We start from the raw sequence: 13,920 nt of genomic DNA on the forward strand, positions 1-13,920 counted from the left end.
AACACACTTCCCACCCTATTTGCAAGTTTATGGTTAACTTGCAACTGGGGCCCTACTAATACACACTGAGGGAGTCATGGATTAGGGGGTGTCCGGGTAGCCGGACTATGACCTTTGGCCGGACTCCTGGACTATGAAGATACAAGATTGAAGACTTCGTCCCGTGTCCGAATGGGACTTTCCTTGGCGTTGAAGGCAAGCTTGGCGATACGGATATGTAGATCTCCTACCATTGTAACCGACTCTATGTAACCCTAGCCCTCTCCGGTGTCTATATAAACCGGAGGGTTTTAGTCCGTAGGACGAACAACAATCTACCATAGGCTAGCTTCTAGGGTTTAGCCTCCTTGATCTCATGGTAGATCTACTCTTGTACTACCAATATCATCAATATTAATCAAGCAGGAGTAGGGTTTTACCTCCATCGAGAGGGCCCGAACGTGGGTAAAAACATCGTGTCCCTTGTCTCCTGTTACCATCCGCCTAGACGCACAGTTCGGGACCCCCTACCCGAGATCCGCCGGTTTTGACACCGACATTGGTGCTTTCATTGAAAGTTCCTCTGTGTCGTCACTTTTAGGACCGATGGCTCCTTCGATCATCAACAGCGAAGCAATCCAGGGTGAGACCTTTCTCCCCGAACAGATCTTCGTATTCGGCAGCTTTGCATTGCGGGCCAATTCGCTTGGCCATCTGAGCAGATTGAAAGCTACGCCCCTGGCCATCAAGTCAGATTTGGAAATTTGAACTACATGGCCGACATCCGCGGAGACTTGATCTTCGACGGATTCGAGCCACAGCCGAGCGCGCCGCACTGTCACGATGGGCATGATCTAGCTCTGCCGCCGAACAGTGCCCTGGAGGCCGCACCCGCATCAGCTCCGACCCTTAATTCGGAGCCAACTGCGGCGATCGAGGATGGGTGGTTGGACATCGCCTCGGGGGCCGCAATCTCTACGGCGATCGAGCCAAACACCAGCCCTATCCTCTGCGAAGCCCGTGACTCTAAGGAGCCGGACTCCTCTCCGGACTCCGAGCCCTCCGCGCCCCTACCGATCAAATCCGATTGGGCGCCGATCATGGAGTTCACCGCCGCGGACATCTTTCAGCACTCGCCCTTCGGCGATATTCAGAATTCACTAAAGTCTCTCTCTTTATCAGGAGAGCCCTGGCCGGACTATGGTCATCAAGGTTGGGAGGCGGATGATGAAGAAATTCAAAGCCCACCCACCACCCACTTCGTAGCCACTGTCGATGATTTAACTGACATGCTAGACTTCGACTCCGAAGACATCGACGGTATGGACGACGATGTAGGAGACGAACTGGAACCAGCGCCTATAGGGCACTGGAAAGCCACCTCGTCATACGACATATACATGATGGATACACCCAAAGAAGGCGATGGCGACGGAACAGCGGGGGATGACCCCTCCAAAAATCCTAAGCGCTGATGTCAGCGGCGCCGCTCTAAGTCCCGCCAAAGCAAAAACAGTGATACCGGCACGGGAGATAATAACATCCCGGACAGTGCCGAAGAAAACACCCTCCGGCAAGGTTCAGCACAGGACGATGGAGAAGCCAGCCCCCATCAGAGGGCGGCAGATAAGGAGGAAGAGGATGATAATTATATGCCCCCTCCGAAGACGAGGCAAGCCTCGACGATGACGAATTTGTCATGCCTGAGGATCCCGCCGAACAAGAGCGCTTTCAGCGCAGGCTTATGGCCACGGCAAGTAGCCTCAAGAAAAAATAGCAACAACTTATAGCTGATCAAGATTTGCTAGCTGACAGATGGACTGAAGTCCTTGCGGCCGAGGAATATAAACTCGAACGCCCCTCCAAGAGCTACCCAAAGTGCAGGTTGCTACCCCGATTAGAGGAGGAAGCACCCGAATCACCAACGCATGATATGGCCGACTGGCCACCTCGTGGCCCCGATAGAGAGGCCTCTCGGCCCTCCACTCAAGCCGCACCCCGGCGCCGCTCAAATAATACCAAGGCACGGGGAAATGCTACAGACCTGCGAGATATATTGGAGGCAAGGCAAGGCAAACAAGATCAATCTACGGATCGCGCGGGAGCCCTACGACGCGGGACAACAATCGTCACGCCAGATACAGTAAATCCGGCCGGGCCGAACACATCAGACAAAGCTCATTTGAGCCGCGTCGTGATATAGCCCAATACAGAGGCGCCGCACACCCACTATGCTTCACAGATGAAGTAATGGATCATCAAATCCCCGAGAGTTTCAAACCCGTGAACATCGAATCATACGATGGCACAACAGATCCTGCGGTATGGATCGAGGACTATCTCCTTCATATCCACATGGCCCGCGGTGATGACCTACATGCCATCAAATACCTCCCACTCAAGCTTAAAGGACCAGCTTGGCATTGGCTTAACAGCTTGCTAGCAGAATCAATTGGTTGTTGGGAGGACCTGGAAGCCGCATTCCTCGACAATTTCCAGGGCACCTATGTGCGACCACCAGACGCCGATGACCTGAGCCACATAATTCAGCAGCCAGACGAATCGGCCAGACAATTCTGGACACGGTTCCTAACAAAGAAAAATCAAATCTTCGACTGTCCGGACACCGAGGCCCTAGCAGCCTTCAAGCATAACATCCGCGACGAGTGGCTTGCCTGGCACCTAGGATAGGAAAAGCCGAAATCTATGGCAGCCCTCACGACACTTATGACCCGCTTTTGCGCGGGAGAAGACAGCTGGCTAGCTCGCAGCAATACCATGACCAAGAGCCCTGGTAATTCGGATACCAAGGACAGCAGTGGCAGGTCGCGTTGCAACAAGCAAAAGCGCCGCATTAACGGCGACAATGCTGAGGATACGGCAGTTAATGCCGGATTCAGAGGCTCTAAACCCGGTCAGCGGAAAAAGCCATTCAAAAGAAATACCCCGGGCCCGTCCAGTTTGGACCGAATACTCGATCGCCTCTACCAGATACATGGCACCCCCGAAAAACCATCCAATCACACAAACAGGGATTGTTGGGTGTTCAAGCAGGCATGCAAGTTAAATGCCGAAAGCAGAGACAAGGGGCTGCATAGCGATGACGAGGAAGAACCCCGGCCGCCGAACAATAGTGGACAGAAAGGCTTCCCCCCACAAGTACGGACGGTGAACATGATATACGCAACCCACATCCCCAAGAGGGAGCGGAAGCGTGCGCTAAGGGACGTATACGTGATGGAGCCAGTCGCCCCAAAGTTCAACCCATGGTCCTCCTGCCCGATCACTTTTGATCGAAGGGACCACCCCACTAGCATCCGTCATGGTGGATTCGCCGCATTGGTTCTAGACCCAATTATTGACGGACTTCACCTCACTAGAGTCCTTATGGACGGCGGCAGCAGCCTGAACCTGCTTTACCAAGATACAGTGCGAAAAATGGGCATCGATCCCTCGAGGATTAAACCCACTAAAACGACCTTTAAAGGCGTCATACCAGGTGTAGAGGCCAACTGTACAGGCTCAGTTACACTTGAAGTGGTCTTCGGATCTCCGGATAATTTTTGAAGCGAGGAGTTAATCTTCGACATAGTCCTGTTCCACAGTGGCTATCACGCACTGCTCGGGCGAACCGCATTCGCAAAGTTCAATGCGGTGCCGCACTATGCATACCTCAAGCTCAAGATGCCAGGCCCTCGAGGAGTCATTACGGTCAATGGAAACACCGAACGCTCTCTCCGAACGGAGGAGCATACGGCGGCTCTCGTAGCGGAAGTACAAAAGCAGCCTCTCAAGGCAATTCTCCAGTCCGGCCATTAAACGTCCGGACACCGTCAAGCGCGCCCGGAGTAACCTACAACAAGACCGCCTCGCATGTTCCGAGCAAGCGTAGCAATGCGGCCCCAACCCCAGCCCTCGCGAACTTGCGAAACCAGTGTTGCGCGTACATAACTACGCTCTGGAAATACCATGGGCACAGGGGGAGGGGCACCATCACGGCACGCCCGAAACACGGCTTAAACCGCACTAGGGGCTGCCGATTTCTTTGTTTTCTCTTATTTTCAGGACTCCATTCTTCGGAAGGCCTGTCCGGCAGTACAATTGCCGCACAAACGATATAACAACCAGGGAAGCAGAAAGCTACGCCGCACTATGGAACTCTCAGGTGGTCTCTATAACGAGCAGTATACCTGTTTCGCATACCATTCCGCAGCTCGCCCCTGGAAACGACATGTTAAATAGTCCCATCTCTTGCTTATTGCACTATTTGTATCGTTCTGCTTTGATCGTAGCTTTTTCCAATAAACAATGCATAGCTCCCGTCTATTATTGCATTACTCTTTTTTTACGAATATATGTTCATTAATGACATGTTGCACCCGTACACTTTGGTACGGCCAATACGCCAGGGGCTTAAGTACCCCACAACACGGTGTGAGAAGTCCGAACACTTTCACAAGTGCGGCACCCCGAACTTATAGCATTATATGCATCGGCTCCGAATCATGTCTTGCGTCAATAGTTGGGTTTGCCTGGCTCCTATGTTTTGGTACCTTACGTTCCGTTATATCGGCTAAGGTAACACTAGGAGAACTACTGCGATTGTGCCCCAGTTGAGCTGGGCTAAGCACCTTAGTAGAGAAAGCTAAAACTGACCGTCATGATGAGGCGAGAGCTGGTCGCTGTTCGAGAGGTTTTCGAGTCCCTAAAGACTTATGCCGCTTAGAGCGAGGAGTCGGCTTTGTTCGGCCTAGGCGTGGATAGCGCCCCGAACTCGGTCTTCCGAACACTAGGGGCTTCGCTGAAATTTAAAATTATAGAATTCTATGGCTAAGTGAGAGTGTTCAAGCATTATAGTCTGATTGCCTTGTTCATTGTGTTGAGCGCCTCCCTCGAAGGACCCAAGAATGGGAAAAAGAGCGCTCATATTTATCCCGAACACCCCAGCACTCGTGGCATGGGGGCAGAAGCCGACGACTCGCCATCTCTCAAATTTGATAAATGGCCGCACAGAAGGTAATATTTTAAATTCAAAAAGCTTTGCTTAGCGCATATGAACAAGTTTTCAGCATACAGGATCACAAATGCGAGTTTACTCAAAAATTACATCTTTGGAGCATTCATCCGCTATAAGGCGGGCACCCTTCAGGATGCCCTCATAATACGCTTCCGGGACGCGATGCTCCTTGCCCGGTGGCGGCCCGTCCTTCACCAGCTTCTCCGCATCCATCTTGCCCCAGTGCACTTTAGCACGGGCAAGCGCCCTACCGGTACCTTCGATGCAGACGGAGCGCTTGACGACTTCAAGCCTCGGACAGGCGTCCACCAGCCGCCTCACCAGCCCGAAGTAGCTCCCAGGCAGGGCCTCTCCAGGCCACAGCCGAACTATAAAGCCCTTCAGGGCCTGTTCGGCCACCTTGTGGAGCTCGACCAGTTGCTTCAACTGGTCGCTCAAAGGCATCGGGTGTCCGACCTCAGCATATTGAGACCAGAACACCTTCTCCGTCGAGCTGCCCTCCTCGGCTCGATAGAATGCGGCGACATCGGACATGCTGCGGGGCAAATCTGCGAATGCTCCTAGAGAGCTCCGGATTCGGGTAAGTAACAAGTAATTCACTTTCACATGCTTACTTTGCATATGAATGCCTTACCCGCTGCTATCTTCTTCATCGCCTCAATCTCTTGGAGGGCTTTTTGGGCTTCGGCCTTGGCAGACTTTGCGCTTTCGAGGGCTGCCGCAAGCTCAGACGCTTGCGTCTTTGAGTCAAGCTCCAAACTCTCGTGTTTTTCACGAGAGCCTAGAGCTCTTTCTGCACCTCCTCCACCCACGCCTCCTGCTTCTCTCGCGCTGTGCGCTCCGCCGCCGCTTTGTCTTCGGCCTCGGACAGCGGTTCTTCAGGGTCGCCACCTCGGTCGTGCCCCTGCAATAGCACGTTGATCCTGTCATTTTTTGCAACCACATATTTTTTTACTTATATAAGGTATTACTTACCTTCCTTCTCCTTGAGCCGCTTCTTGGCAAGGCCGAGCTCGTTCTCGGACCGATCGAGGTTCTGCTTCAGCGTGCCCACCTCTGCAGTCAGTGCGGCGGACGCTAGCAGCGAAGCCTGCATACGCATATTGACTTACTTTTGTTAGACTCCTACGAACGATATTAGATCCTCTATTCGGCTTTTCTTTCCGAACGCCAAACAGAGCATCAGGGGCTACTGTCTATGCGGTAATATTTTTAGATATTCTTTACATACCTCAAAGCCTGTTAAAAGGCTGGCACAAGCTTCGGTCAGTCCGCTCTTGGCGGACTGAACCTTCTGGATCACCGTACTCATCACGGTACGGTGCTCCTCGTCGATGGAGGCGCCGTTAAGCACCTCCAGCAGATTGTCAGGCACCTCCGGTTGGATGGGGGCCACCGGCTCAGTTGGCTTGCTCCTCTTGGAAGGAGGTCACCTGCCGCAGTCCAGAACTGTTGAAGATTCCGGCGCAGTGTCCGGCTCATGGTTGGACTTGGAGCCCTGGGGGGTTCTATCCCCTTTACTCCTGGAGTCCGGGAGGTCGCCTTGCGGCGCCTCCAGGACCACCTCCTCCTGGCTTGGAACCTGTTGGGACAACACTTCGGCGTCATCCGTAGGGCGGGGGGAGGAGGCCGTCGGAAGCGAATCTACATCCGACGAGTCCAGGGAACCGATCGACGACACGTCGAGCCGGTCTTTGGGTGGACTGCATAATCATGTTCAACATAAGGAAAAGATGTGCAATGAAGGAATACTATGAATCACTCCGGTATCCGGATACTTACGATTTCGCCAGGAGCTTAGCCCTGAGCGGCCACTCCTCTTCACCGTCGTCGGCATTGGTGGAGCAGTCCGGAGGGAGGGTTTTCCCCTTCTTGGACCCTTCGGCCTCCCCAGTTGGGGCGGCGTTCCTTTTATTTCCTCCCCCCGCTGGAGGGGGAGAGGCTTCTTCTTCCTCCTCCTCGTCTTCACGGGAGGAGTGCGTCTCGGAGTCGTCGGACGATGAATCCGACACCACCAGGCGCCGGGCACCCTTTCGAGTCCCCGTGGCCTTCACCTTGTCCTTCTTCTCCGGCACCACAGAGGGTGCCGGAACCAGCAGCTTCGCCAAGCGAGCGTCCGCTGGGTCCTCGGGCAAAGGAGCCGGACAGTTGATCCGTCCGGACGTCTCCTGCCAATCCTGTCAAAGGTAAGGGAGCTTAGATCCCGCATATAGTCAAATTGTGAAAACTAATACCCTGTAAAAGGTAAAAACGGCTTACCGCACTAGCGTGACGCTGCGTGCTAAATCCGCGATCCTCGGTAGCGGATGCGGGAGCCTTGACGCCTTTGAATAGCGCCTTCCAGGCATCTTCGTACGTCGTGTCGAAGAGCCTGCTCAGAGTTCGGTGCTGCGCCGGGTCGAACTCCCACAGGTTGAAAGCCCATCGTTGACACGGGAGGATCCGGCGGATGAGCATAACCTGGACCGCATTAACAAGTTTAAGCTTCTTGTCCACCAGGTTTTGGATGCAGGTTTGGAGTCTGGTCAGCTCTCCTTTTTTACCCCACGACAGGCCCGTCTCGTAGGGGGTCCGGATCGAAACTCGGGGGCTGCGACCCATTCAGGGTCGCGCGGCTCGGTGATGTAAAACCACCCCGATTACCACCCCTTTAGGGTCTCCACGAAGGAGCCCTCGAGCCATAGGACGTCGGGCATTTTGCCCACCATGGCGCCTCCGCACTCTGCCTGGTTGCCGCGCAACACCTTTGGCTTGACATTGAAAGTCTTGAGCCATAGGCCGAAATGGGGGCGGATGCAGAGGAAAGCCTCGCACATGACGATAAACGCCGAGATGTTGAGGACGAAGTTCGGGGCCAGATCGTGGAAATCCAGACTGTAGTAGAACATGAGCCCCCGGACAAATGGGTGGAGAGGGAAGCCCAGTCCGCGGAGGAAATGGGGGAGGAACACCACCCTCTCATGGGGCCCGGGGGTGGGGACGAGCTGCCCCTCTTCGAGAAGCCGGTGCGTGATGTCGTTGGCCAAGTATCCGGCCTTCCTTAGTTTTTTGATGTGTCCCTCCGTGACGGAGGAGACCATCCACTTGCCTCCCGCTCCGGACATGGCTGGAGAAGGTCGAGGTGGGAAGTGCGGACTTGGGCGCTGGAGCTCGAGTGCGCGGAAATGGATAAGCAAAGGAGGAAGAAGGCGTGGATAAAAAGGTGGATCCTTATCCCCTTATATGGGCGGACGCGACTATGCGCCCCAACAGCCTGATAAAACTCGCTTATCTCCCAAGCGCCGTAATTAATGGCCGGTTGGGTTATCCACGCCCGTATTGATGAGAATCCCGGAATAAGGGGACACGATCTCTGCTTCGACAAGACGTGCCAAGGAAACTGCCTCGCTAAACGCGCCGAGGTGGGACATTAAAACGATTCGAGTAAAGGCTTGGCCGTGGTGTGATGTCACGCTACGGAATACGTCAGAAGATTAGATCTATGTAAATACTATTCTCTCTATGGCAATATATGGAACTTGTTTTGCAGAGCCGGACACTATCCATGTGTTCAAACTCTTATATGAAGTACTTGGAGGAGGAATCCGCCTTGCAATGCCGAAGACAATATGCGCGCCAGACTCGTCGTCATTGAAGCCTGGTTCAGGGGCTACTGAGGGAGTCCCGGATTAGGGGGTGTCCGGGTAGCCGGACTATGACCTTTGGCCGGACTCCTGGACTATGAAGATACAAGATTGAAGACTTCGTCCCGTGTCCGGATGGGACTTTCCTTGGCGTGGAAGGCAAGCTTGGCGATACGGATATGTAGATCTCCTACCATTGTAACCGACTCTGTGTAACCCTAGCCCTCTCCGGTGTCTATATAAACCGGAGGGTTTTAGTCCGTAGGACGAACAACAATCTACCATAGGCTAGCTTCTAGGGTTTAGCCTCCTTGATCTCGTGGTAGATCTACTCTTGTACTACCCTAATCATCAATATTAATAAGCAGGAGTAGGGTTTTACCTCCATCGAGAGGGCCCGAACCTGGGTAAAAACATCGTGTCCCTTGTCTCCTGTTACCATCCGCCTAGACGCATAGTTCGGGAGCCCCTACCCGAGATCCGTCGGTTTTGACACCGACACACACCCTCCATAGTTGCAAGTCGATGGTTGACTTGCAACTGGGGCTCCCGACAAACACACATAGATGCCGCCCCTAGTTGCAAACCGATGGTTGACATGCAACTAGGGCCCCCGACAAACACACCCGCCTAGTTGCGAGTCATTGGTTGATTTGCAACTGGGGCCCGTACAAACACTCACCCTCCCTAGTTGCAAGTCGATGGTTGACTTGTAATTGGGGCCCTCGACAAACACACACATGTGCTGCCCCCCAGTTGGAAGTCGATGGTTGACATGTAACTGGGGTCCCCGACACACACACAGAGACCGCCTCGAGTTGCGAGTCAACAGTTGACTTGCAACTGGGACCCATACAAACACACTTCCCCTCCCCCTAGTTGCGCCTCGATGGTTGAGTTGCAACTGTGGGCCAGTACAAACAGGCTCTCCTCCCCTAGTTGTGAGTCGATGGTTGACATGCAATTGGGGCCGCAAACAAACACACACACAGATGCCGCCCCCTAGTTGCAATTCGATGGTTTACATGCAACTGGGGCCCCTGACAAACATACAGACAACGCCCCCCAGTTGCTATCGATGCTTGACTTGCTACTGAGGCCCGTACAAACACACTCCCCTCCCCTAGTTGCCCGTTGATGGTTGACTTGCAACTGGGGCCATACAAACACGCCCCCAGTTGCAAGTCGATGGTTGACTTGCAACTGGGGCCCCCGACAAACACACACAGGTGCCGCCCCCATTTGCAAGTAGGTGGTTAACTTGAAACACCCCCCTACAAACACACATCCTCCTCTCCCTAGTATTGAATCGATGGTAGACTTTCAACTAGGGCACGTACAAACACACATACCACCTACTAGTTGCGAGTGGATAATTGATCTTTCAACTAGGCATCATTACAAGTCAAAATGGTCGAGTTTCGAAAAAGACTAGTTGGGCTGCAAGATATATGAAGCCACACCCCCTGTTGCGAGTCAATCACTACTAGGAAAATGCTTATAGGTAGACATTTAGCAGTAGCGTGGGTTATATACCCCATGCTACTGGTATGTACCAGTGGCGTCTGGTAAAGAACGCGTTGTTGCTACTTAATAACAGCAACATTTGTTAGCTTGGGCCGCGCTGCTGTTACGTGGGACGCGGGGAAAAAAGGTAGCCCACCTAGCTGTAGCGTTTGCATTGAACGGGCGCTACAGCTAGTGGGCTTAGCAGTAGCGTCGGCCCGTACGCAGTGCTACTACTACACAAAAACAACCCCCCCCCCCCCCGCACCCCTCTCACTCTCACATCGATCCTCTCCCTCCGCCCGATACCGCCGCCGCAGTTAGGGTTCCTCCCCGCCTCACCCCAGCCGATGGTGCTGCCGCAGCAGCACCCCAGCCACCACGCGCGCCACCGCCGCCGCAGGTAACGCTCGTCCTCCCCTAAGCAATGCTCGTCCCCCCTCCCGCCGCACCTACGCGGCACTCCTCCCCCTCTGTCGCCGGCCGCCTCCGCCCCCTCTGTCACCGGCCGCCTTCCCACTCCCCTTGCTGCCCCTACGCGGCGCTCCTCCCCCCTCTCGCCGCCCCCTCTGTCGTCGGCCGCCTCCCCACTCCCCTTGCTGCCCCTACGCGGCGCTCCGCCCCCTCTGTTAATTAGTATCACATATGGATGTGACACCCCAAAAATTTGGCCTTGTTTTAATGAATTAAAATTTTTGCCAGGAATTAAAACTTTGAATTTCTGAGCTCCATTTTGATTTTTAAATCATTTCCTTCCCTGTTATGATGAGTTTTTCCCAAAGAGAAAACTTTTCAAATATGTCATTGGACATATTTAATCTCTCAAGAGAAACTTTCCCTTATTTAATATAACTAATTAAATAATTAAGTTGCTTGATCTTTACTTTCTTGAAAATGGTTTTTCAAGGTTAAATGGCCATATTTGAACTACAACCATTTGATAGATTCACTTAAAATTCCCACAAAAATTTGGAGATGTCATGTGATGTCATTCAATAACTTTTGTGCAAAAACATCTTTATTTTATGAAATATTTTGAGCTCTACAACCAATTTTTTTCTCTGGTCCAGTGGGCAATTTTGCACTACAACTCATTTAAATAATTCTTTCTAGCCTCCACCAAAATTATGGGATGATGGTAATAGCCTATTATTCCACTTTATGCAAAAACCTGGTGTTGTTCTTTGCAAATTTTAAGTGATTCAACCTCATCTTCATTCTGGTCCAACATGATGGATTGTACAGAAACCATATTTTTGCTTGCTCTTTAGCCCTTAATTCTTTCTCCTACTTATAGTCCTCCATGTTAAACCCTTAAGTCCAGGAGCATGCACCCTTTGGGTCATTTTTGGTTCATGAAATGATGCCATTTATTTCCTGTCCAAAATTGAAGTTTTGTAAAACTTGCACTAACAAGTTTCTCCTTTTGCCAAACTAACCCTACCACTCTCTCTTGCATCTAAGGAGACACTGATCTGGAGTTTTTGACCACTCCAAGACTTGCCTAAGTGCCCTTGGCATTTTGTCAAACACCTTATGGGCATGATCTGTTTTGGCATGAATTTTTGGTTTGCACTGTGAACCTGATCTCCTGACCAAACCAGCTTGTCCACTGATCCCCTTGCAAGCCCAAACCTAGACCTGCTAACCCCCAGATCCAACCGAGCCACCTAGCATGCCATGGCATTTCGCCGAGCATCTGGTGGGCGTGCGCTGGGCGCGCCCAGAGCGCGCAAATTGCAGCCGCGCACACGAGCCGCCGCGTCGCGCCCCTGTCTTGGCCCACACGGCAGGACCTTGCCACGCACTCCCCGCCTCGCCACAACACGACAGCCCGCCCTGGCGCCCTACAGCGCCACCGCCAGAGCACTTTTGGCGGCACGCCGGCGTCGGCAGTGCGCCTCTGCCACGGGCAGCGCCGCCCAAGCCTCTCCCGCTCGCCACCTGGCCCCTGGAGCAGTGCGAGCTCATCCGCAAGCGTGTCTGCTAGCCCTCGTCGCCGCCACGTCGCCCTAGCTACAGAGAGGCGGTTCGCCGGAGAGCTTATCCACGGCCGCCGCGGAACCGCCTTGCCTCGCCTATTTAAGGAGCCCCGAGCTCGTCTCCGCACGAAGGTAGCCTCAAGCGGTCTCCAGGAAGCCCCCAGTGGCAGCCAATCGACCAGGGAAGGCCTTCTTCCCCGAGTCCGGCCGGTTCGGCCGCCGCCAAGTTCCGGCCGATTCCGTCGCCACCAGTGCCTCCCCCTCTCCATTCTATCCACCAAGAGCTCTCCCTCCCTCTCGTGAGTACAACCCCACGCTCGATTTTGGTCAGAGACCACCGCAGCCCCAAACTCACTATCCACCCGAAGCCTCCTCCGCCGCGAAGCTCGCCGCCGGCAGCTCCCTCCGTCCCCACTGGCCTGGCGACCACCTGGAGGACCGCGCTGGAGTCACGGATCCATCCAGACCCTCTGGAACCCGCGGGGAGCCACCGTTCGCCGGCGACGACCGCCGTTGCCCCGCCTCCGTTCGGCCAAAGGAAGAGGAGGGAGAAATAGACCAGTCAAACCTGACCAGTGGGCCAGGCGGGCCCACTGTCAGTGAGACGCGCGCCGTCCATGCTGGATAAGTGGAAGCATAAAACTCGCGAGTATGTTTACCCTGCACCGAAAGCGTATTCTATCTGAAGCGTTTTCTTTTATACATTTAATTTAAAAACCGATTTGACCAGAACTGTGACTGGCTATAACTTTTTAATTATAACTCCAAATGAGTTGATTCTTTTTCCTACCTTCCTCAAATTTGGTCTAGTTTATTTTAAGATTTATTTGAAAATTTTCCAAACAACTTTTTTGTACTGTTTTTGAAATGTGTGTTAATTCAAATATATTTTAAAATAGGATTTTGGAGAGAGAGAAGAAACTTTCAAAAGTTTTGGAGAGCACCTCACCCCTCCACAACTTAAAGGCAAGCATTCTGAACCCTGGCATAATGTTTTTGGTGTGTTATTTGACACGTTTATAACACCACCTTACTTCGGAGGACTTGTTATTTCATGTGACATGATCATTTGCATGGAAGCATATCAGTGATTTCCTTGCTGTTGGAAATGAATATTATTGTGATGGTAATCATCCTCATGTGCCTTGCATGCATGCCAGAAAGGAATCTGGGAAAGCCTCGGCCTTGGGTAGGCGTGAGCTTGTCGCCGGTCCCCGTCGGGACGGTTATGTCCGGTATGGCATGGTAAGGTACATTGAGTGGTGATTTCTTCGGTTGAAATATATTTGATATACATGTCATGCAGGGAACTTATAAACCTCCTGAGTCGGCCGCAGATCGAGTCTTGTTCCAGTAACCCCCATACTTGCCTCGTACTATAACTCGTCCCTGCCGCAGGTAGGGTACGGTTCAGTAAGTCGTCAACCCCTTTCCAACACACACCGTACAGAGAGGCCATGGTGGAAGATATCGGTTGTAGCCGGTAGGCATGCTACCTGGTCAGGGGGCATGGGTGTTTCCGGTTGGGACCGAGAGGGGAGGCCACCCCTTAGAGCGCGCGATATAAATTTGATCCCATGCTACGCGAGGTTGTAGCCTCCCCACTTAGAGTTTTGCTTAACAAGTGTCGTGGGTGATTCCAGACACCGATGAGTTAAGCTGGTGTGTGCAAGTTAGGCGTGTTTTCAACTAAAAGGCCGTAGACGGAATTAGTCCCGATGGACTAAAGGAATCCGTTACTCGTGGGTAAAGAGTACACCCTCTGCAGAGATTAAACCTATTCGAATAGCCGTGTCCATGGTTAAGGATTACA

This window comes from Triticum urartu, chromosome 7A (genome assembly GCF_056163025.1).
Source record: "Triticum urartu cultivar PI428250 chromosome 7A, HENAU_Tu73, whole genome shotgun sequence".
Lineage (NCBI taxonomy): Eukaryota > Viridiplantae > Streptophyta > Magnoliopsida > Poales > Poaceae > Triticum > Triticum urartu.